We start from the raw sequence: 25,321 nt of genomic DNA, 5'->3' as shown, positions 1-25,321 counted from the left end.
GAGGATTTCTGATAACACTTTGAGCCACTTACTGTGAGCAAAGGACACAAAAGCACCTCCAGCCCACCCACTCCTTTCTGACGAAGGGCTCCAGGCCATGCCTGGTTCCTTCAGGCTGACAGAACCAAACTGCTCCCTGCATTTGCTCACCTGCTTTCAGATCCAAGCTTTTGCTGACTTGAATTTCTGAGTTCAGACATTATGAGCAGCAGAGCCGACATCAGCAAAGCTTCCTGGGAAGGTCCCTTACGGATCATTTTCAAAACTATTTTTCTCATCTTTGTGCATGTAAAAATCCAGTCTTCTAATGATTTCAAATTCAATTAAAAATTGCTTACAGTCCAAGTATTGAAGGAATGGAAGCTATGTGAGAACTTCTCATTATTCTTCTCAACTTGCTCAAAGTCCCATGTGCTGGGAAGGAAAATCTGGAACAGATTTTCATGTCATCACTGAACCTTGCCCAGATATTTTTATAGTAGCTTAAATTTAATAAAGTCATTATCCGTAAATTTGCTCTTCTCTCCTTTGAATTAGAAAACATTTAGTCTCAACCCCTGCAGCCCTACTGTGATCATGCTGAAATGGTAATGAGGTTATGTCTCAATCTCGTCCTCCCTGGTGGAAGCAGAGTGAGTCTTTTGGACTCGGGAACCTCATTTATCTTGAGCGAGTTATTCCGTTAGCATTGTTGTTACTGTTTGCAGGGATGGTGACAGCTGAGGAGGAAGACAGAGAAGGGAAAGGCACAGCACTGTCATGGCAGGGTGGTTACTGGTAGAGTTTGGTTACAGCTTGCTGAACCTATAACAAAAATAAAGATACCAAGTTCAAAGCCACAGCCAGGCCTGCAGGTGCATGAGCTACGCTGGGGCCTGGGAAAGGCTTTGGGGAGCGATCGTGCCAGGCCCCAAAGGGGGGCTTTGGGTCATGCTGAGCCCTGCCCTAGACCCCAGTGGTCAGGGCAGCCTTGCCCAGGTGAGAAGATTTTTTTTTTTTTAAAGCAGTTGCATACAAAACATTCACAGTCCTGTGGAAATCCCCAGCGATGCAACAAAAATAGTAGAAAGGATGGATGCCTGTGCACGCAGGGCTTTTTTAGAGAATACCACTTATGTCCGTGTGGTTCACCACCCTTCCTTTTCATTAAAAGTCCTGCACAGGTTTTGGATGCATAATAGAAACATTTTTGTTTGAAAGTTTTACCTGCGTTGACCACAAGGCACACAAAGCACAATCACAGCATTGTGCTGCAGTCCAGCTCACCACAAAACAACGGCCTTGAAATCGTAAATCTGCCCATTGTAGGCTCCAGAAAAAAGGCCTTATCCTTGCTTGGAGAGGGGAGACAGCAGAAGACGGAACAGGACTTTTGTGAGTAGAGAAAGAAAGGGCAAAACGAACAGATCCGTGGTGTTGCTGAGGAGTGTTTTCCAAGTGCCTACATTGTTCCCTAAGAGGAGGCTTTTAAACTTGACCAGATTCAACCTCTGCTGCAACACACGCACACGAGGAGAAGCAGTACGAGTATTTTACACGCCTCACGCTCCAGCCCTTCTGGTTGCCAATCCCCACCATGCTGGGGGTGCTGCTGCTGCCAACAGCTCCCAGGGGCCGTGGGCTGCACCCCCCCAGCACAGCACAGGATTTCGGCTGCCTGAGCGACCAACACACCCTCCTCAATCCGGGGGGCGGCTGGCTGGCAGCGCAGGGGAAGGTGGCACGGATCCTGGGGGCAGCTTTGCTTGGAGGGGTGAGACAGCAGGGTGCAGCCTGGACAAAAAAACATCCCACAGGAGCCACCACGAGCCCTGCCACCCTGTGACTTCAGCAGCCATCAAGCCCCTCGCTGCGATGCCCTCCTGCAGCTCCCGATGGATTCACCAAGATGCAGAAAACCACGGGGGTGTGAGGTGTTGGATGTCAGCTCCCTAAGCCAGATTGCTTTACTGGCATTGCAGAGGCATTTCCATAGAATAAGGAAGAAAAAAATTAGGAGAAGGTGTGAATAATGCACTTCTACCCCTGTCTATCCCTGCTTGCTGTAACAGATTGGTAAAATAACTTCATCCACCAGTTTATTAACAGCTTGCCCTCTCTTGTATCTCACCTTCATAATGAGATAGAGCAGATATGATGGATTACATTTTGCCTCCTGCTTCCATCCCGAATGAATTATCATTTCACTCTTCTCTCTGTCTCGTGGTTCAGCTGCCTGCAAGCCCATTAAGTGTTGGGAAGTAGCGGGGGAGATGAAGCTATGTGATGTAAAAGGTAAAGGTCCGACTGAGAAAGCAGTTTTAATTTTCAGACTGGAAGACGTGAAATTAAAAGCGAATGAGAAGATTCTCTCACATTCCATCTGGCAGCACTACGAAAACAAACAGCAGAATCCTATAGCAGGGACTATCAGAGCACACAGCTCGTGCTAGCAAAATGCTCTCCCTCAGTAGCTGAGGGCTCAGAGCCCAGCCGCACTCAATCACTACAAGCCAGGCAAGATTTTTTCCCCTGACCAAAATGCCTTATTCTGCAGCTCTGCCCCAGCGAAAGCCCTCAGAGAGCCAAACATTCCCAAAGTCATCACTCTTGCCCAGCTCTGTCAGGAACTGCTTTATACCATCTCTCTCCACAGGAGCACAGGAGTTGTACCCACCCATCAGAACGGATCACCTGAAACATAACACACCTTGTGCATCTTAAGCAAACTCCTGCACAACAAAGAAATCAGGTCTTCCAACCATACTGAATGCAATTCTGTTGTCTCTGCTAGAAAACCAAGATGCTTCAAGATTACAGATACACCACAGTGCCACTAAATGTCTGGTTCCTTTTCCAGAGAAATAAGCTACTTCCTGACCCCAATCATTACCTTGTTTCCTTGACGTATCAGGACTGCTAACACTTACAGATCTTGCCCTGACCTCTGTGATGACAGCTGGTATTTAAAGAACCAAGAGCTAAAGAAAAAATAACAATAAAAATGCTGAGGATGATACAGAGCCATGCTGCAACCCCAATGGCTTTTAATGTCCCCCTCCACATGGGACTGTTGGAGACACCCAAGCAGCATAACCAAGCACTTGCCAACAGAAGTAAGGGTTGCAGAGCCTGGCTCCTTGCATTTCATCTTTGTTGTATCTTCTGGCAGTAACTTTGAGTAATTATACGTTGAGTACAGACATGACAGTTACCTTTCCACTTTAAAGTCAATTTAGCGCTATGAAAATTCATGAAGCAAAAATTAATAAGCTTCATGCAGCTTCAGCACTGACCTCTGATTTTTCTTTCCCTCTTTGCCAAGAATTTGTTACCAGTTCTACTACCAAGAGTTGATTCTTCCCCAACAGCCAGGAAAAAATACCAAGGAACTTGTTACCTCGAGTAGCAGCAAGAAAATCTTCCACCTATCGGCGTTACAGCCTTAGCAGCTCACTTCCATTTTGCCCTCACACAAACTTACAATTTCTTTTTTTGTTGTTGTTTATAAACACTTTAATGAGAAAGACAGGTCCAACCACCACTAACAAAACATGGTAAATGAGTATCTGAGGGCTAATGGATGGCAGCTGTTCCTAAATGGGAAAATTAACTCATAAAACAATTTTGGCTGTTGATAAATGGGAGTTGCTCACTCCAAACCACAAAGTAAAACAAGGGAGAAGGTTCAGCTCCCTCCTAGCAGCTTATCAGGCACCTTTAATTTCCATCCTCAGGATTTCACGCTGTGATGAGAATACAAAACATTGATTTTGCTGGTGCCTAGGATGTAGGACAAGATCTCAATTTGATTTCAGTTACCCTGTGTTCTATGCAGTCAGGCGAATTAATAACAAGAGCGAGGCCCGTCCCCGTGGAAGTTCTCCATCACCCAGATGAAGCACTGCCGTACCCCCGCTGTGCCCGCAGGAATAAGCTCCATGCTCACTCAGCGATCACACCGGCAGGCCCAGAGCACACTGCAGAAGTGGGTTTTCACCTTTTTGGGGTCTATAACTCAAGTTGCAGCCTGCTGCCCTCCACAGATGCCGAGCTCTGCTATAGGTATCAAGTGGTTTTGAACATCACGTTCAACACAGCTTTGTAGGAAGGGCTTTGGCTCATGAGGATTAAAACCTAAACACTCAGATCCTGTGTTCTGCATCTAATAATCCTGTAATAAAATATCCATAAGCCTCAGAAGAGGAAAGAAAGTAAGAATAGAGGAAGTTTGCCATCATTTCCTGAAAAATATGGATGGGATTGAAATGTAGATCCAGACTCACCCTCCTGAACAAAGCACAGGGTGAAACAAGAGCAGAGCAACTCCGAAAAGACAAGGAATAGACTTTGACAGATGGATGTAAATGTGCCTTTCAGTGCAGGGGAACAGTTGATTCTAAGGCATGAAATCAAATTAGTGCATCTGCAGCTGCCTATGTGTCATCCAGATTCATATTTTACACACTAAAGACATTTTTTAACCTCATGTTAGCTACACTTTTTTTTTTTTTTCAAATATTACACTTTCCAGGATTTGCAAAACGGTATTGGCAGGTATTAAAATGAGAGATGAAGGAATGGTGCAATCTGTCTCCTTTTCTATTGTAACATGACAGAAATCTTTTTTTGGACTCATTTACCATCAGGTAGGAGAAAGCAATTTGGAAAAAACTAAAATCCCAGCCTCAGCTTCATCAAGAAATGCAAAAACTCTCCAGAAGCTGTAGTCTGATGGCTCTGCCTTTAATGAGGATTTCCCCTCGACTTCCCCATCAGTTTGGGGCCCGAGGCCTCTCTCTGCCCTGCTGGAGGACAACCAGCACCGGGAGCTTGCCCAGGAACCCACCGCAGGCCCCTCGGCAGGCAGGGCACCATGGGCTCCTCTCACAGCTGCCTCTGCCCCCTCTCCTCAAGGAGCTCCCCACCTGTGAGCAGCGATCACTGCCACGGGCACAGAGCCCGCTCTCCCCTGTTCCAATTTCCACGTGGATGCCTTCACGTGCGGCCCTGCCCCGCGCCAGGGGCCTGAGACACGGCAGCTGCTGCCCCTCCACTCGTACAAATACATCAGGGTATTCGTCATCTGGCAAAGAATCAACGCCTACAGCCAGTTTGGGAACATCTTTGGTGCTTTTCTCTGTCCTGTGGGGTGTACGTCCTCCTTTGCTTTTATTCTTGTGTGGCTTAAGACCAGCAAAGGATCAGAGATTTATACGTGTAAAAATTATATGTTTCTATTAAAGAAAACTTAATGGGCTTATAATGTAGCTGCATTGCACAATGGTCGTGCAGAACTTAAATGATAAATAATAAGAAAAAGTATTTAAAAGTTTTGTTTGCAATCTTTTGTACTCAGTGTTTTTACCTTAAAGTCTAGCTTACTCGCTATTTCAAAAACATAAAACAACGCAGACAGCACAGATGATTAAAATCTGTTGTCCAATTTCCAACAAACACTACTGTACCACACTTCAACAGTGATTACGAGATGCCTGCCTACAGAGCTCAGAATTGATCAAAATAAAAAGCTGAACTTGTACAGTTTTTATAACCAGTTCCTGAGGGTTTGGTCAAATTCAGTACAGGATAAAATTAAACAGAGATTGATTTATGTAGAAGGAATTGTACATGCTGCAAGGGGAATGGCTATTGCCCGAACACAAATCAGATTAATTGTAACGGAAGTAGGAAGACAAAACATACAACTTTTTTCCTGTTTTCTTTCCAATGCAAGTGCCAGGCTAATCTGTAAACCAAAACCAATGAACAAATACAAGAGTGATTATTTTCTTGTAACACGATGAGACAGTAAAATAAAATTAGAGTTTCACACATCCTAACCATGTGATTCCTTTCCTAATGCTGCGCTGTCATACCCTGTGCAGGAGAAAGTCCAGCCAATATCTTACAAAGCCAACATTTCATCAAAGGGGCCTGAGCACTGCATCCTGACCAGAATTAGTTCTTCGTACCCCATTAAAAATGAGAGCTCGTGTCTGCTGAGTCATTCATCAGAGAAAAAAAGCTTTTGCTACCTGCCAAGGAGGGCTAATCTGGTAGTTTGGCATTTTTCAGCTTTTGTTGTTGTTTTTCCACCTTTCCATGAAGAGGCCTCAGAACCCAGCAATATTAACATGGACTAACAAGAAGGTGCAAGGAAAAAGCTGCCCTGAGGTATCAGCTGTGGTGAGGAGGGTGTTCCTCATGCACGGTTCTCATGTGTAAAAGCCTCTGAACTGTCAAAAGAAAAACCCTGGAAGAAATTAAAAGTTACATCAGAAAGTCAAGTTACTCGTTCTGCATCCTAAGCCCTCCTGAAAAGCCAGGCCCTAAATCACTGCTCATTGTTTTTGTAGGAGGGAAAATCCCACTTGGGCACTGAGAACCCTCTAAGAAAAACAGCACAAGCCATTACTGCCGAGACTTCTAGCTGAAATGGTTCTAGTACTACATTTTCTGTGAACTACTGGAGCTTTAGTGATGTTGCTTGAGCACCAGTTAAAAAATCTAGCAGGAAATTTCTGCATGAAGACATGATCCCAGAGCAGCCCTTTTCAGGCAGGTATTTCTTCTCTGACTCAGCAGTTCCACTGGTGAATAATGCTGCTTGCAAAGCATCTCTGACTTCATCAGTCCTTCAGCCTACTCCAGTACGGGACTGCTTCCCGCTCATCACACCCCCGTACCACTCTCCATTTCCTAAATAATCTAGTGATGTCTGTCATGTTACCATTTAAACTCCCCTGTTCTTACAGGCATGTCCCATTCCTGACGCCCACTGTGGTTGCACACCGCAAAGTGCCAAATAATGCAGGGAGAAGGAGAAATCAAAGCATTTTTAGAAATCCTAAGCTTGGCAAAAGCTGTATGTAATTTTGCTTAGGTTGCAAGTTGGCTTGAGAGAACTGTATCAAAGCACCATCATCTCCAATTGCCTCAGCTTTACTCTAAGCTTATTTGTACTGCTCATTGTAGAGGCCAGACTGACAGCTCCGAAAACCATTTATTTTCTATTTATACAAGAATAAGAAGCATCAACTCAGCAAAAGCAGAGACATCTGATATGTTTCCCTAATACCAGACCTAAGCTGTTGACCTGAGAACATCACCTGGAAGCACTGTGAGCCCACATCTCAGCACTGCCCCTATTTTTCTTTAAGCTCAGCACTTGCTTATAAGGAAATGCTTATAAGAGACAGAGCCAGAACTATAAATTGACAGTCCAGTAGTGAGCAGTCGATGAATATTTCACGACCGATCTGCTCTTAAGGTCTATGAGGCTGCATACAAATGAAAACAGAATATAATAAACACTTAAACCTCTTGGAACACCCAGCCCTCCAAAAAACCACTGCTCAAACCGTGAAAGCTCATCTACCCTAAACAAACCCACAATGCACTATTTGTTGCATTCCAATTCCAATGTAAAATTCCCACTTGGATTGATTTTACAGTGCTCTGGCTTCGTCCATCACTAGTAGCAACGAGCCCTTTATTGTATTTCTGGAGAAAATTAAGGTAAGACTGGAAAACTCCAAGCAGCTCTCTGACCCTGGGTCTGCAGTTGGACCATCCCCCTGTTTACCACTGGGTTCAAAGGCATCTGAAATTCCCAGTGTTTTTAACTCAGACAAAAGGAAAAAATTGCAATTTCTACAGCAGTCTTTTTAAATAAAAAGAGTTTTATCTGTAAATTTGTTAGTACAAGTGATTTCAGTGGGTTTGTCCCTGGCGATAGATGAAATGTTCTCATAATGCATCATTTCCTGATATCTGGATGCAAATTACAGGAGCTGTATTTCCTGAAATCAGCATAAAAAAGTTGCAGTGCATTAGGCTTGGGAGTAAGCTGGGCTGTCAGTATAATATTTCTATTACTGCAACTACCCAATTGGAAAAAAACAGCTCATCTTCACGTACAATAAAAATAAATACATCAGTTTGCTGTTGCCATTTTGGAACCTTTTGACACTTACACTATTTGCATGCTGTGCAGTTTATTACAAACAATTAAAACTTTTCCTAAGTCAGACAAAGTCCGTTTCAGTACCCATGCCATAGAGGTCCACGAGCAATGCCCAGAGGGATGCTGTAGGCTTTGCCAGGTCTGCATTCCCAATCTACTTGCCCTTCTTGCACATCTGACAACAAAACCCAGCCACCTTTCTGCTGAACTTATTTTTGTGTTGGGGTTCTGCATAGCCCTCTAGCAATGAAACGCAACCTCCCCTCCTGCTTCTCAGCGAAGGGGGATGGCTTTGGGATCCGTAGCCTTTGCAACTCACACAGCACAGAGCAGCTTGGAAAACAATCCGAGAAAATAGATGGGCCTTTCAGCTCTGCTGCCAAAGACACTCCTAGAAAACCATGAGCACACGGTAACACTGATGCAGCAAGCTTCTGATGCGGCCCTGTCCACACTTCAGGCAAGTCATCCACTTGAGGAGCTCCCGTCAAGGCTGTGGGCAGAGCACAGCGCCCTGGCAGGGTGCACGCCACGTCCCAAGGGATTCAGCCTCACAGCAGCACCGAGTGTCCGCATCTCCCTTCTGTACAGAAAACTTGGGACAAACACAGCCTCTGCCTTCACAGCCCCAGGATCAGAAGAGCAGGACTAGCACTAGAAACTGAATTTTCTAAGCCCCACTGCTGCTGTTACCCTGGTCACTGCGGTTCCCCCAGCACTGCACACCTCTTACACCACGCAGAGCATGGCTCAGCCCAGCACCACACAGCCACGAGGTGCTCCCAGCCGCACACACGAGCTCCTGGAAACCCCGCAGAAGACCGGAGCCCTTTTACGGGCAGTTTTCCTTGCTCTTCTGTCCCTGGCTGCATAAAGACAAGAAGAAACTGAGATATTAACTTAAAAACGGAACTTAAATACTGGATGGCAGCATCACAGCCTGGCTACACGAGTGGTGCTGAGAGCCACACGCAAGCCAGGAGGAGCCGGCGCTGAGCTGTCTCAGAGCCCCCTCTAGCGCGGCTCCCCGCACGGCCAGACACACGGCTCCTCGCAGTTAAGCTGTCAAGCCTAATATATTTATTTGTTTCTGTGCTGTTAGAATGATTTCTGTGCAACCGTGTTATTATTTATGGCTACTGTCAAGAGAGGGAAAAATTTAAGGGAGTTCAGAGGCAGCTCGTTTGCACGGCGTGCACATCGGTGCGCGACAGAGCCCTGCTTTGAGAGCCCTATCGCTCGCTGACACGCCAAGAAATGAGATGAAGGTCTTTAGCATCATTATATAGGCTAGATCTCATTGGGAAAGACTGCAGACAGACCCGATTCCACCCAATCTTGGTAAACGAGTTTATAGCCTTAATTTTCCAGTGCAGTTCTTCCGTCACACTAGGCGTTTTGCTCGGCAGTCGAACGGCCAGCTCATCATACAAGTCTGAACATAGAAGTAAAGTGCCACGATAAATAGTATTTGCAAATAGACTCGGCTGAATTTCATCAAATGTAAGGAATGACTCTAGGACCTAGAACAATTTCTCTTATCAGATCACGCTTCCATATTTTTATAAAACATTTTTGAGCCTCGCTGATGAAACCATATTCAGCTCCTAAGATCTCCATGAGGCACAGCACAGAACAGAGCCCAGCTTTGAGGGCTTACAGAGGAAACTACGGGGTGTGATTAAAGCTTACCAAGGGTCTATCAGTCCTGCCTATAAAGGAGGGAACACAACCATAAAATTGGGATAACAAATGAAGCCCTGCCTTCCAGCAGAGGAGCGCTGCACCTTTCTGCACCAGCCCCTTGCCCCAGGTCCTTCCCTCACCCCCAGGGGGGCCCTACAAGCAGCTCCCTGGTCACCCCTGGGGTTCATCCCCCGATTTCTCCCATGGGCAGGTCAGGATCAAGACTTCTGCTTCCTCACCACAGTGCTGGGGGCTGCAGGCTTTGGGCAGCCCCAGGTCCTGGTGCCAACCAGGATGTTCCCAAGAGGAGGCAGAGGCGCTCTGTGCAAGGAAAGCAAGGCCATGGCTCAGTACTTGAATTTGTGGAGAAGGAATAAGAAACTATTCCAGACTCCTGCTCTTCACATCTTTTTTTTTTTGTGGCCTACAGGTAGCAAGGGACAACAACTGGCACTCCTGCAGCTTGTGAAATATGCCTTAAGAGGCCTGTCTAACCAAAAAACTTGGCTGTGCATTTCTAGGAGAGCTCATAAAAAAAGCTGTTCTCTCTCCCTGAAAACCTCTCCTTCTGTAGGACTTCCTCAGAGACTCTTGAGCTCAGAAGAGCTGGTCTCAGGAGTGTTCTCCATCACTGTCCTCACAGCGCGTGCGAAGCCCTCACCATGAACCCTGGCAAACTGTCCTTTTGATTTGTGGTGCTCACAAAAGCATCAAGGCTTCAAGGCGCTGAGCAGGGGAGGATCAGGCTGAGCTCCCTGCTCACTCTGCTGCTGGAAAAAGAATATTTTATCCTCCTCCAAGTCTCACATCCTGTCCTTTATTTTTAATACATTTGTTACCTTTGATTTTTAATCAAAAAGCAACCACTAATTTCTTACATGGTCCCATGAGACCCCCACAGACCATTGGGGGTCTTGGCCACAGAAGACTTAAGCAACCATGGCTCTGTCATCATGTCCTACCTTTTCTCCTTATTTTTATGGCACTTTATTTACTTGCTAGCTGTTGTCTACATACTGCAGTGTAACCTCGCAGCAGCTCGGTGCTCTGCTCTAACAGCCTGCAGGAGGCCCTGACCTGAGCCCTGAGGCAGGAGCACACCAAACGAGCACCACCAGGGATGAGCCAGGAGTTCCTGCACCTGAAAGGGCTTCAAAAACTGCACTGGGAAGGAAACCCCTTCCCTGACACCTGTACCACATCGCAGTGACCTCCCAGGAAACAGCCCAGAGCTCCAGAGCAAGCACTCACGCAGGGCATTCTCCAACAGCAGCCTCCCACATTCGGGGCCGATCCTCTCCTGACACCACACCAAGGCACCAGAACCAGGCAGAGCTGTCCCTCAGCCAGGCTCGAGTCCCTTTCTTTTTTTTCCCCTATGTGAACACAAAGGCCTGTACCTGCTTTAATCTTCTTGCAGGTCCGGTGGGCTTCATCACAGGAAGCTGAGGAGGGTTCTCCTTTCTGCTCCCGTGTTCCCAAACTTCACATTGACGTCTCAGGTGGAAGCTTTGGAGGCTGTGCCCATAGCAGTCAAAAAAGGAGATGGGAATTGGAAAGAAACGGGTGATGGAATACAAAGTAGGAGATGTTGCAAAGACTTAAAAGTCTTTCTTGTTTTTTGAACAGTTCTGTATAGCGCAGATGTGAAAAAACCACCCACAGCAATATGGGTTAAGGAACATTAGTCAATAAGAAAGAGAATAAAAGCAGGCACTAAAACAACAGAAATAATGACTTGACTTTCCAGATTTTGATTCTAAAATGTCTGGTGCCCCAGGCAGTTATCTGAAAAATTTTTCAGCACAGAACCTCACTGTTTTGCCTCAGATAGTTGTAGTTAACAAATATTCCCTCTGAGTGAGTGTGTGTCTGTGTGTGTGAAGCACTGACAGACAGCCCATAGCTATATGGAACTGTCAAGAGGGAACAGCAGCAAAAGCAAAAAGAAATATTAGAGTAATATTTCTTAGGCATGGAAAAAAATTCCCCTTCCTTCCTCTCTCTCCCTGTGTCTGAGGGAGCCACAACCTTGAACTGCACCTGATCCACGGTGCTGTTTGCAGGGAACCCCACGGGAAGCCTTCCCTCCCCAAGGAAGGTGCCACCACCCCACCCAACAGGGACACTTTTCTCAGTGGTCTTCACTGAACTGCTCTACCAGTCCAAGAGAAGATGTTTCCATATTCCTGAACTAACGCATATGCAGCCCCAGACTCCATCCGTGTGCTAACTGGGAGGGTTATAAGACCAAATCATCAATATTTAACAAAGAGCTGTTTCACACTTCCAGATGCTCTTGCTCTCATTATTGCCTATGAAGTCAATAGTACGTGACATTAAATACACAATCTGACTCATCTACCTACAAGCAAACATCCTTGGCCTGAACTGAATCCCTCTGCCCACACGCAAGGTGCACAGGAGGCAATGGTGTCAGTTTGGAAATTCACCCTAGCATAAAAAATATGTATTAAAAAAATAATCAGTCGTTTCCCTTCATTTAGATTTCCCTTGTCTGAACCACATGAATATCTGTAATCCTGCATTTGATTACAAAATTGCTTTTTATTCCATTTAAGGCTGTTTCATCTCTTATCCAGGGATGTGGGAGGACTCTGAGTTGTGTCACCTTCTAGTCTTTGCCAATAATGTCATAATTTGATATGGAAACTATGCATACTATTATATTCAAATTTGATATTTAAAACATGCTTTGGCAGACAGCTGCCTTCTATTGGTACATTTATCTGATTTCTCTCAGCCTTTTTATTCTGAAAATACTCAGAGGGAATATGTCGTATCACATTTTCGTTATGCACACTGAATCTATATAACTTCCATTTTCTTTCTTCTTTTTTTCCTGGAGCTTGGTAAATATATGAGCATATCAAAGGAAAGGAAAATGCCAGGACTGCAAATTAGGTAAAACTGAACCACGTGCTATGGAAACAGAACTCTCACAACTCTCATCTTCGATACTTGATCCCTGTCTTCTTCAGACCTTTTCTGCTCTTCCTATTGCAGCTCCCGGTCTGCAGGTTCCCCCCTCGCTTCAGCCTCAATCTGCAGCCCCCACTCTCCCAGCACTGTCACTCCACCAAGATCTCCAATTAAATCTGACTTCCAAAACACAAACAGGCTAAGTTCTCAAACAAGTCCAAAATACTGAAGTTTGGCTGGGAAGGTAGCTTGTTCTCAATCTACTTTGGAAACCAAAATACAAATGGGAAGAAGTTAATGCCTTTGGGCCAGAGCTTAGACTTCTGCCACAATCTCTCCTCCCTGTGCTATCACTGAACTGGAGATACGAGGCTGGACAGAGCCTCTGGGAGGTGTCTACACTCGTGCCAGACAAGACAGGGTTATCAGGAACTGAAGTGATAGGGCTGAGATGGAAACACTGATGTGCCAAAACCTCTGCGCTCACCGCAGCACCTTGCTCAGCTGAGGCTGATATCAGTCCTTACTCTTACATGGTGATAACTGATGAGAGGGTGGGAATTTATCTGAGTGATTATGCATAAAATATCTCCATGCCTGATGCTTACAGTCCCTAAGGGAATACCCTGAAACAAAGTGATTCCAGTTTCAGAAGCCCTGGCTTACTGCGGTTCCTTGATTTCAAACATTTCCCTTTCTGTGCAACAGGGTAAGCCCCTTGCAAACATCCCAAACATCCCTGTCTCTTTTTCCACCTGATTTCTGATGCATCTGTGGAACTAACAAGAAACTACATAGTCCTGATGGAAGGCCTTTTGCTGGGATATTGTAGTGTTTGCAAAGAGTCTTTTACAAAATACTAAACCTGAAGACGAGGGCTCATCTTTGCTCATGTCCTCGTTTGGCACAAACACCCCCCACCGTGGCGGGTGCACATTGGAGCTAACTTCACCGAGAACACCACAAACACTTAATACTAAGGATTAGGAGATGGTTTGGCAGAAAACTAGGAGACGGCTGTTCAGGAGGGATCAATATTTATAAGGAAGTGATGTAAAGTGATTAGGGAAGGCGAGCAGCACAGCCACGGCCAGCCTGTCCCCCAGCAGCAGTGACACAAGCTGACAGGGAGGCGAAGGCGGCCACTGACATCATAAAAATCACAGCACACAAGCAATACCAATTCAGTTGATGAAGCAGTTTGCCAGAGGAAAAAGACAAACAACTGTGTTCAAAAATAGAAGGCCGACAGCCTGGAAAGGGAGAAGGGAGCAGGAGAGACTCAGCAAGCCCTGAGCAGCACCTGGCAGGGCAGCCCTGGGTCCGCGGCTGGCCAGGCTCCCTCGGTCCTGTCGAATAAGCAAACCTGTCTTCTTGGAGAGAGTACGTCTGCCACTGGTAATTGCTCCTGCATGGATAACTGCCTTAATTCAATTAAGTTTTTATTCCTAATGAACTCTGGTGAAGAGAGCCCTGTTATGAAACCACCAGTACCATGGAGTAACTGCGAGCACAGCTGGAGCAAACACTTCTCCAGACAGGGAATGCTGTGAGCGAGCTGGAAAATTTTGCCTTCAAAATATCAATAAAAGCTATTCAGAATTAAGAAAGCCTCTCATTTACTTTCAGAGTATCTCCACACAAAGTTTTAACACCCTGGTAGTGGCCACAGAGCTTTTGACAAAGCTTCAGCACTCTGAGGATGTTCACTGCCACATCAGTGTTATTATTTGAATTGCCATCTCTTTCTCCTGTCACTGGATAAGAAATGGCTCCAAATAGCACTGAATTTTTGTATATTTTATGAACGTGATGCGCAGTAGAAGCCACCACATGAACTCAAGGAAGATAAAAGGAGTCGTTTAAGATCGGAGAGAACGAAGGTTACAAACTGTTTCAATTAAAGCTACACAAAACCCTGGATTCCCTGGATTATGTTTGCACATTTCAATATTTGTCCATGATGTGCACACAAACAGCCCTCTGAAGAATCCTACCCTCAGTAATTTCCCCTTTTCTTAATCCTGATTTACAAAGCCTGGCCCCCTGGGATATTAAGAGGATCTCATAAGGACAATCCAACTTCATATTGATTCTATTTCCCAGATCCACAAAATTCATTGCCTTAGGAAACGAGAGTGAAGAAAAAAACAAAGCACGGTTTAATTTAAATACCACTTCCAGCAGAAGAAAAAAACACAAATGGGAACAGCAGAGGATGATACTCATTCGCTAAAATTACACTATGTGAAACGTTCAATACAAACTGACAAGGGAAGGAGATGATCGTTGTCTGAATAACATCAATACCAACACAGACACATACGGATGTGGCAAGGGACAAGGAAGATCCGAACTCCAGAGAGCATTGATGCATCAGTAAATATTGTTCAGACAGCAAAGGGGGAGGGAGGAGCAGAGGTTAGCCGAGACCAGAGACAGGGAATAATATCTGCTCCAAGTTACTGCTGGGTAGGAAATGTGCAAACCTAATTAAGGCCTTTCCAGCTTCTCAGATTATATCCCCCCCTCCCCTTTTTCCATCTGGATCATCACTGGTTTAGATCACAGCGAACTGGGCTTTCAGGTATGTTCTGCTAATTGCTCATGTGTAATTAATCCTGCCTTGCAAGAGGAAGGTCAGCGCTGCTCAGCCATGGAGCTGAGCTGGTGCTTTGGAAGACACCAAGAGGCGACCCGCTGTGCCTTCCCAGGCACGACAGGACCCTGCTCTGCAGCCCTACCTACAAAAGCTGGAACAAAAGCAGAACCCAGGAAGGAGCAGAGATTACACACAGCCCCCACAGCCCGACCCTGCAGCGCAGGGAGCTCCAGCAGCGGGCAGAGCCCAGAGCTTTGGCCAGGAGTCGTAACTCTAAATACCTCCAGTTGACATTTGGAAAGGTAACGTGACAACCCATTGTGCCAAATCAATTACTGATTATCAATATAGCAGTTAGCGATGTATAATTAGCATGTAAAAGATATATTTAGCTGTAGATTATACTAGTAATAAGGGTTACACGAGCAATAGATGTATAATTACATTTTATGAATACAGGAAACCTTTGAGGAATGCTCCGAGACTTAATTGACATTTAACAAGATAACTACTGCAAGTTAATTAGAAATTATATGCTAAAAATATGAATTAACTTTTAAATAATATTTTAGCTTACTACAGTATAGCTATAGCTACTTGTTATACGCACTAAAACACCTAAATGAAATAGTTCTTCCCAACAGCATCTTTAATTCATTTCCCACAAACTGAAGCCTGTATTAGCAGCTTCTCGTTCTGAATCTTTTTTTCCTGTTAGCAGGGTGAGTTGATCTGCTTAGTGCAAGACTTATTTTTATGGCCCTTTCATACTTTTTTTAAAATTGAGATTTTCATTTCTCTCAGCATCCAAGAAGTTTTCAGTTCAGCTGTGCTTTCAGCTTTGAATCCAGAACAAAAATGCAAAGTAAGGCACTGACAAGCATTTAGACTCCCTGCAAGGTGATAAATCAGGGATTCTGACAGTGCTAATACAGCCAGAAATTTGGAGAATAAAACAACTCTGAGCTGGTTCTGATATGGATGGGTGTAATCACAAAGAAAATATAATAGCAGGTTCTTAGCACAGCTACCTTCATTTTTTTTCTGTAAGATCTAGGCAGGGTAGTGCAGAGATGATGGAAATCTGGCTCAACATTAAGTTTTCTCTAGATTCCCGGGGGATTAAGGCACAGACTGGGCCTTTTCCACCTGCCTCCAGCCCCACTGCACAAACGTTATTTCCACATCTGATGCACCCAGCAGTCCTGGGGGATCTGAAAGGCTTCTGAAAAGTGGCAGGGACTTGCAAGTTCGGCTCTGAGGTGAGTGTCACGAGGTCCCTGCACTTCAGTCACTAACACATTTGCTGATTTTACACACGTATTCCCCCCCTACACACTCCCCTACTGTACTTTTGCCCGTAAGTCACCTAGAGCTTAACTCAGCTCCACCACGAGTTTTGCAGCCCCACTATGCAAGACCCTGACCTCAAAGCCTTCCTATGGCTGCACGAGGAGATAATTATTCAGACAATTAGGACTCCCGTTACTAAGAGAAGAAGATGTGATTTCTCCTGCCTCTCACTACTTATGTCCCAGCTGACTCCAAGGTCTCTCTGGCAATTTCTTTTTGCCAACGTGCCTTCGTTAGCATTCTGGACCAGATACTCCAGATTATGCATACACAGAGCATACATGATTTAGTGCCCCTGCTCTTGAAAATGTCGCTTACTTCAATATATCACAGGAAGAAATGGAGAAAACAAGATGATAAAGCAGTGAAAGATGGGCAAGATGACCTGATCTGCACCTGAGATTGCAGCACTGCGCAGTTAATGTAAATTGAGGGGTTGTTTGCAAGCTGTGAAAAGCAGACACAACCAGAACACTTTGGACAACAGATACACCATCTTTAGCCCTAGTCCAGAGCATGAATCTACAACCAATTAAGTTTTTTAAAAAAAGCTTTAAAAATAAAAAGCAAATTCAGCCACATTGTCCCTGACCTCCCCGCCCTCATCCAGGAGGGCAAGGAAAGTGCTACGCTCCCAGGTGGTCATACGCTTTCCTGCTTATAAACCCTACCTCATGCTCACAGAACTAGAGGAAAAGAGGTAGGAGAAATAGGACAAGTGAATCAGAAAAACAGGGGGTTGCTGGAAATGGCAGAAGACTGGGTGAAGCTTACCTTTGTACTGCTCCTGTACACACGGTGCTGCTGCTCTAGGAGGCTCAGGCAGGTAACAATGAAGAGAGGGACTGTAAATACCCTGCTTCAGGTCTTCCTCTGGCAACTGTAACTTTACAGTCATCTGAAGAGACCCCCATTAGATGCTCACATCACCTATCTGCTCATCTTGAAGCTGCAGGCCCCATCCCAGCCTGAGCGCTCTCTGGCCAGCCAGCTCCTCCAGCAGCAGAGGGCAGAGCGCTTCCTTCCCAGTCACACCACGTCCCTGCAGCCTGAAACCCTGAGCAAGGAAAACCAGGGTTCCTGTGTACAGAGAGCTGCTGAAGGAGCTCTTGCTGCCATTAGTACTAGCTGTTATAACTTAAAAAATCAATGAATAAAACCAACAGTAACAGCATCTCCTGCAGCAAGCACCTACCAAGCCAAGGCAGAGCCCAGGCTGCTGGTTTTATCAGCTCCCTGGTGCCAGGTGATTGCCCGATTGCTCAATTCCTGCAGCTGGGCCTTCAGAAGGAGCTGAGGGGGTGCTGCTGCCCTTGCTGAGGCAGGAAGGTGCAGGCCCTGCTGCAGAGCTCCTCAATCACCCAGCACCTGGGGGCCATGCGTCTGCTGCTCCCACCTGAACCTCTTCCCCCAGCTCAGATGGGACCTCTCAGGACGATGTTTGCTCCTCAGGTGTGAGGAAGCTGGGGATGTCTGATACGTGTCTGTTAAAACTGCCTAAAAGAAGAAAAAATACATGCTTATGTGGGTTCTTCTTTTCACTTTTATTGGCCAGTAGATTAGTCCAGATTGATTTCTCTGCCTGAGAGGGAGAGGCCTAAGGTCAAGAGATAAAAGGGTAGATTCTTTTAAAATATAATTTAGACTTTGCTTGGATTCGCTCTAATATCAGCATAAAATCAGTCCAGTTTTCAAGGAGCACCTGAGACCTGCTGTACAGCGGCGTGCAGGCAGGAGCTCCCCTGGCAGAGGGGGCAGCTGAGGACCGCGATGCCCTCGGTACCGGCGGCACGCAGGGTGCCCTGCCAGGCCCCTCCGATCGTGTTCTCAATGCTCAGTGCAGGAAGCTCTGAGGGGAGCTTGGCTTTGGCTAATTTATTTATTTTTGCTGCAGTCAGTGCAGATTTAGAAGTGAAGTCTCCAGACACAGAACAGAGGGCCACATCCTGTGCTTTTTCAGAAAAAAAAAAAAAAAAAAAGGATAATGCTTAGAATTACAGAGAGGATTTCAGATCATAAAACTGCTGCGAATAATGGGATTGAATCAGGAGTGAACGAGGCTTAGGATACGGAGCTGCCATCATGATTAGAGTTTGGGCTTGAACTTTAGTTTTCGCTCAGTCTTGAGGGCCTTCGTACCCCAGCTTCTCATAGTGCTCTTCCCAGGAGCAGATCAGAGCTCCTCACCTGGAGCACACCCGAGTTGGCTACCTGCAGTTTTTTCGTTTAGTTGAAAAAAACCAAAAACATCTTTGTACAACATGTCACAGTGGGCCGGGTAGGAATGACTGGATTATTCACCAAGAATAATTGAGCTGATACATTCCAGCATTTTTCTTTGAATAAATTATTTGCAAATAAACATTTTCATTATTCGGCCATCTCTGATGTTCCATTAGCATTCAGTGAATTATTTATTCAGCAGCTTTTCCCATCAATCACTGAATAAATTATTCGCAGATAAATTATTCTACCAGCTTTTGCTTTAAAGATGTCCCTTTGAGAACAATAGCTTCCCAGAATAGCAAACAGGCAAAGGGAGCAATTTAAAAGGCCTGATTCTCATCTCGATTTTCTCCGTAGAAATCTGAAGGATTATCATGGAAATTTGGGGCCTTTTTCTGTATTTACATGCCTGTAAGTCAGCTCGGGTTGCGGTACAGCGTGATTCCCTTTGCTGAAGCCAGCACAAAAATGCTGAGTGCCCTCAGAAGAGGTCTTTGCCTAACAGGCAGCTTCATTTCCAGCTCACAAAACTGAGCTGGATTCAGGCGACCTCTGCTCAAGCCTCAGCTCGGCTGCCGCGGCTGTTCAGGGGACTGCAGCAGTGCCCCACGTCCTCCTCCTTCCGAGCCAGCCGGGCAGCTCCATCACTACATAAATGCATTCAAATCGCATCAGAGCACCAAGCCCCAGCGTAAGTCCTGTTTGTGTCTGGGCCAAGGAGGATGAAAGCCTGTTAGAACTAAACGAAGGCTACATTTATGCCAATTTTCGGGAATAATTGAGGTGCAGCGCAGGGGAATTTGCTGAACTCCTCTGTCCTTCTAGCAAGAAAGAGCCTCTTTTGTTCGGCTGCACAAAAAGTCATCCTCATTAAAACAAGCCATCTTTATCAAAACCAGGCGGAGGATTTATCGGCTCACCCATATGCTGGCGCCTTTCAGAGAGGCAGGGGAAGAAGCGGGGGCAGGCCGAGGATGGAGTATTTCAGGATGGCTCCTTATCAAAGCACCGCGATCCTCAGGTTGATATCAATCATGGCAACATGTGCAAGCCTGTGCCAGAGTTTTAATGACACCGAGCCTACCTGGGTTGCCTACTGGTATCACTGCAATAAATAATTGCTGATTTGCACAAAATGAACAAATCAGACGTAAAGTAATTGTATGAGGGGGGACAACTGAACAATAACATTAAGATATATAATTGACTTAATATCAGACGCTCTTCCCCCAGCGAACCTTTCCTCATCCTCAAAGCAATTGTGTAATGACATTTATGTGTAATAGACTTGTGACATTATAAATGACACTTATGTCAGGACTGTCAGGCTGTGACAGCCTCAGAGACAGCTCCAGTGAGAAATTAATCACTTCTGAGGCTTGAAAGTTGCTCATTTATCGCTGCCAAATAAGATCTTGCAAAAACAAGATCTTGCAATGAAATGTGGGCTCCCATCCACGTTGCCCTTTGGGACGTATTTTCTCCCTAGAGAAACATCTTCCTGGGGACCATGCAGGAGCACTCTGCATGGCCAGCCTTTTGGGGCTGTCTTCTACCCAAAGAATTTAACCTAAGGTGTTATCATCTTCTCTGGTTCTTCCCCTTTCAACCTCACAGCATCTTTTGCCAGCTTTTTTGTAGTGTTCGTACACCTTTAAGTGTCCCTACGTGCTAGATATGCTTACATTAGCATCCATGTATTTCATATTTCCAGGACTGCGGGTCTCTGAAAGGGTTACAGTATTTGTTGGGGAGGAAAGGACATTTTGAAATGTACTGTACATAATTAATACAAAAAGGCAACAAAAACCTTCTCCAGATCAGCGTAGGGGCTATTATTAGACTATCAAACTGTCACTTTTTCAAGGCATTTCAATTGTCATTATTTTTCTAATGGCTTCTAAAGCATTATCTAATGCCTGGGCCAAAAAAAAAAGAAGAGGATCAAAGCACGTTGAAAAGCACTCGTCAGGCTGCACGACAAATCAGTGTTTGCAGGCTAAACTCTTCCCATCCCATTTGCCTTCAAAAATATTTGTGAACTTCAAACCAAGATGGCTTTATTTGTGTTTATTAAATACAGAACTATCCTCATGGTTTTCCTTTTTATTTTTTGATAATAAACATCACAGCTAAGGACTGCCCGGGGCTATTCCTTTATGCTGTGCAAGGAGCCCTGACTGCCATACCGGAGCGAAAGTCCTACAAGCATGTAGAGAGATTTGGGAGGTTACAGAAGAAAAGCCTGTGGTTGTGGTGAGTACAATGAGAGTGATGGAGGGCAGAGAAGCAAATAAACAAGAATATATGGTGGATGATGTAGTGTGATCGCCCCCGTAACGCACACCTAACATCAGGCTGCTGATGGTATTTTCAGGTATTTTCAGCCCCAATGACAACAGACTTCACAAACTGATTTGGCTTAACCGAGTGTGACTGCAATAGGCTAATTCCATATTTCTAATTAAATTACGTTATTTTCTAGGTGGAAGTTTATGAGCAGGGGTGACGAGTAATGCTGTGAGTGAGCCACAGAGTCTCAAGGACTTGTCAAACCCGAGACTCCTGCCTAGATGGCAAAATGAGTTATTCTATTTACTTCTTTTCTAAATGTCACAGTATTTTCCTGTCTTTAATCTTGGGCTTGTATATGCATAGAGTCGTTCTCAGAAGAGGAAATGGGAGCTATTCAAAGGGAAAACTCCAGACCTCGCTGCTGAAAGGGTGTAATGAGCATGTGGATTTTCTCAGTACCGACAGTGTGTACAAATACTGCTTTCAGAATGGCAACTTATTACCATGAGATAACCTGGGAAGCTATTGAACAGTGGTGCAGAATTGATGACTCCCACAGGAAAGGTTGTCCCGAGGCCGGTCTCCTTGCCTCTAAGCACCAGCTGGCTCTGAGCATCCAGCTTGGGAACAGAACCCAAATTTCCCGTCTGCCACCTAAAAGCCACGCTGCAAGCCTAGCTGGGCGTTCTGCTCTGCTTTCCTCCATGAACAAGTGGCTGGAGTTCAGCTTTGCATTATGGATGTTCAGACGCAAAATATAGATTGCAGGCTGCGAGATTTTTCTGAAATCATAAACAAAAGGGAAGAAATGCAAGAAGTGGACATAAAACTTTATGGCCTGTAAAATTGAATTGCCTTTTACAGATCCTTACCTCTGGATGGACAGAGAGTGGGTTTGTCATCTTATGGGGAGAGGAGTATTAAAACTGACCCAAGAAAAAGACGAAACGGTGCTCTCTGACTGAAGGTGTGTATTCCCATGAGCCTGGGAGCCTGGATGTCAGAGCTGGCTCCTACGTTTGGTCTCCACCGAAGAGACCCGAGAGTTTCAGACATGTAATTTCAGCAGGAGCATGCCTTGCTTTGTAGAGCACAGGTGCTACAGAGTAGTAAATACATGGGGCAAGGAACAAATATTCATGTCCTAAATCACCGGAGTGAGAAAAGGGCCTAGTGGAAGAAAAAGCTTTGACTGAACATATCTGAGAGGACTGCATATCCTGCCAGCGCTGTTCAGACCCAAGCTCTCTTTTCTCCATGCTGTTTGTTCTCTGAATTGGCCTCTCAGATACGGACAGCAGCCCCATCTTACTTGGACATATCTCGATATTGCAGGAGCAAACCAATCTGGTTTGATGGATCTGATACTACAGATAAAGTACGAAAGACAGCAACCAAACTTTAGCATCTAAGAGTTTTTTTTCTAAACTGATTCAAAACCTATCATCTCCAATAGTGTTTTTTTTTCAAAAGTTGCAAGGAATCTTTTCTTGCAAACTTTTTTTCTGCAACTTTTCTTGCAAATTTCCAAATCCTATCTTTTTCCCTTAAGGAGCTGAGGTTCAATTCAAACACATGAATAGCAGAAAGGCACATTCAGTGTCATGTTCCCCCTCAAACTGCGGTTAAATTACTTAGCAAGATGACTGACATGGATTTAAGGGTTGCAAGTGATAGTGAAGCTGCTCTATTCCCTTAGGAATTTATTCCCGAGATCTGTTCTCCTCATTTAAATAGTATCTGCCTTCATTGCATTAAAGAGCTCTAAAACCCACCTCTCCCACTCCTACTTCACCCGTTGGACCTGGAAGAGGAGTAAAGTGCTTTGTAGCATTAGAGATTTTGACATGAACATTTGACAGTAAGTACAGCCAAACTGTGCCAAAACTGACGGCTCTGTTGAATCAGTCGCGTTTCTGAGCTCTTCTGTGAGAGGAAGGAAGTCAGAAAAAAGCCTTTAAAAGCCCTCAGGATAAAACTTATAGTCCTCAAATTATGTTTGTAATCAGCAGAGAAATTACTCAGAAAAGGAGATTGTTCTTTCAACTCCAGTGTATTTAGTATTTCTTCTCATGGCTGCTGCTTCGTACTTCTGATTCCTCTGGCCACCGTCTCCAGAGCAGTTGATTCCAATAAATTGATTTTGATGATGTACTGAGAATTAGGCAGATACTTCATTACACTGACTTGAGATCAAACTTAGGAAGACGTAATTGGACCTTTATGAATCCTGCAATCTCATCTGGATGATCAATTATTTTGTTTATCTACTTAAGCATGCTGCTGGAAGCCAAGTACGGTAGCAGAAAAAAGCACAAGGCACTTAGGGCAGTTTGTAGGGGGAGCTGATACAGAATTTTTAAGCTGGGGCAGGTGGGGAAGAGCAGGCACTTGGAATGGTGCATAAATCAGAACCTGAGAATAGTCGTTGATCACAGTAAGCTGCTCCACATGCCAAAAACACCACCTAAATGCAGCATCACAGTAGAATAAGAACCTTTTCAGGTAAAAAAGCATATACCTTAACTTCAGCCACAAAGGGCTGTATTACAAAGACACAAATCTAAATATGCAGATAGGTACTCAGTGGAAAGTACAAAGGCATCTGAGCAGAGCAGGTCTGCGATTCTCATGCAAAGCCCCTGGCTTCCCAGAGCTTTAAAATGCAATACTTTCCAAATTGTGGCTGTAGCTCTTAAGTGCAGAGAAAGGAAGAGCAGAAATCTGCATAAATGAGTTTGGCTTTCAGAAGCCCAAATCACAAGGTGAAAAGAGGAAGAGGCTGCAGCTCTGACAGGGATGGGAGGACAGAAATGAGAGCGCTGCGGGCGCTGTGACCGAGCCCCCTGAGCCCTGGCAGGGCTGGGCTGCCTACGCAGGAGAAGGCAGAGCGTCTCTTCCCAAACTCAGCTGCTGTCAAAAAACGTGGGGAAAGCCTAGCAGAAAATTGTGAGTGCACCAAGCTCACGAAGGGGTCCTTGTAACTCACTGCGGTGGGAAGCTGCATCCAATGTGCCACACAAATTAACTCATTTAAGAGCTTTAAAACTTTAAGCCACAGTGATCATTATCATTATATAGTAGTGATATTGCTAACAATAACAATAATTATTACTGCTACTACACTTAGCATTATTACTACTATTATTTCTTATGGTACCAGGGATCAATTCAGCTGCGAGACAAATGAGCATCAGGCTAGGGAGGTAAATGGGAAGGCTAAAGACAGAAACTGAATGCTGGAATAAACAATCCTATTCCTTTTTTTGGCAGCAAATGATAAAAGATATCGAGCTGTCCTAGCTCCAAGGAGGGGCTTTAATATATCACCTGATACAGTTGAAAAGCTTACAAAAATCTAGTTATATTTTTTAATCATCTTGCATTTTAGACCTTTAAAGTACAAATATGGATTTCAAACATATCAGGGGAACAAATTAACTTAGAAAAATGGCCGTACTTTCCAAGGTTGCACCTGCCATGAAATTGCTCCAAGTTTGCATTTTCCCTTAGTCTCTAGTGTGTCATTACGGCAGATTGATCGCCCTCCTCTCCCCTGCAACTCCCCCATTAGAGGGTTATTGTATGGAAATTAATGGGAAGCTAGAAACATTTCTTTTGCAGCTGCAGTAGTAGAAGTCAGTTTTGATTAAGCACTCAAAACCCAGCAGGCTGGGGTGATCTCTTTGCTTTAGTTCCCTCTTTTATTATCACTGGTGTCAAGTTTTGTTACTTTAGCCATTCCCCTGGTACTCCCACTGCATCCTTGTGTAATAATAGGGGTTATTTTTTTATGTGCACATCTATTTATTTTAAATATGTACAGACTGACTCTCACTGGTGTAAAGTCCCCTTGCGCCACCTGTAACACGGCCACAGGAATCATTCATGCTCCTTCCAAAGGCCTCTTTATGCTGTTTGAGCAGAGTAAGGAAGCACTCACGTAAATGAACATCAGGATCGTATACAACCCTCTTCAATTACCCTAACAATAGTCACATCTGATGTCACATTTAATGTGTACCTGCTCTGTCATTTACTCGTCTCACTGTTCCCTACCTGCCCAGTCTGATCCAGTTCTCATTGTCAAGTGGCAAACAGCAGACACACAAAGTGGCTCTTATGAAAAGAGCCCCTATATTTTAAAAGCCAGATATTAATCAAAGCCATGATGAAAAAGAGGTAGTACGACACTTGTAAAACGCATGGCTAGATACATTGCTCAGGAGACAGCCCTTCGGTCCTCCTATTGTCCCAACAGTTTTTCT

The 25,321-nt window shown here is 44.9% G+C and overlaps 1 protein-coding gene and 1 long non-coding RNA gene across 6 annotated transcripts in view; both read right to left on the bottom strand.

Annotated features, from left to right (window-relative positions):
* The window catches only part of LOC119713973 (uncharacterized), a 40,224-nt gene extending 22,510 nt beyond the window's left edge, over positions 1-17,714 (bottom strand). The window contains exon 1 of the long non-coding RNA XR_005261125.2: positions 17,307-17,714. This is a non-coding gene — a long non-coding RNA (uncharacterized lncRNA). The remainder of the gene's footprint in view (positions 1-17,306) is intronic.
* PLXNA2 (plexin A2) overlaps positions 1-25,321 on the bottom strand; it is a 412,814-nt gene that overhangs the window by 330,083 nt on the left and 57,410 nt on the right. The gene's annotated exons all lie outside the window — the stretch shown is intronic.

This window comes from Anas platyrhynchos, chromosome 27 (genome assembly GCF_047663525.1).
Source record: "Anas platyrhynchos isolate ZD024472 breed Pekin duck chromosome 27, IASCAAS_PekinDuck_T2T, whole genome shotgun sequence".
Lineage (NCBI taxonomy): Eukaryota > Metazoa > Chordata > Aves > Anseriformes > Anatidae > Anas > Anas platyrhynchos.
The sequence above is the reverse complement of the archived record's forward strand: the minus strand, read 5'-3'. Positions and strand labels throughout refer to the sequence as shown.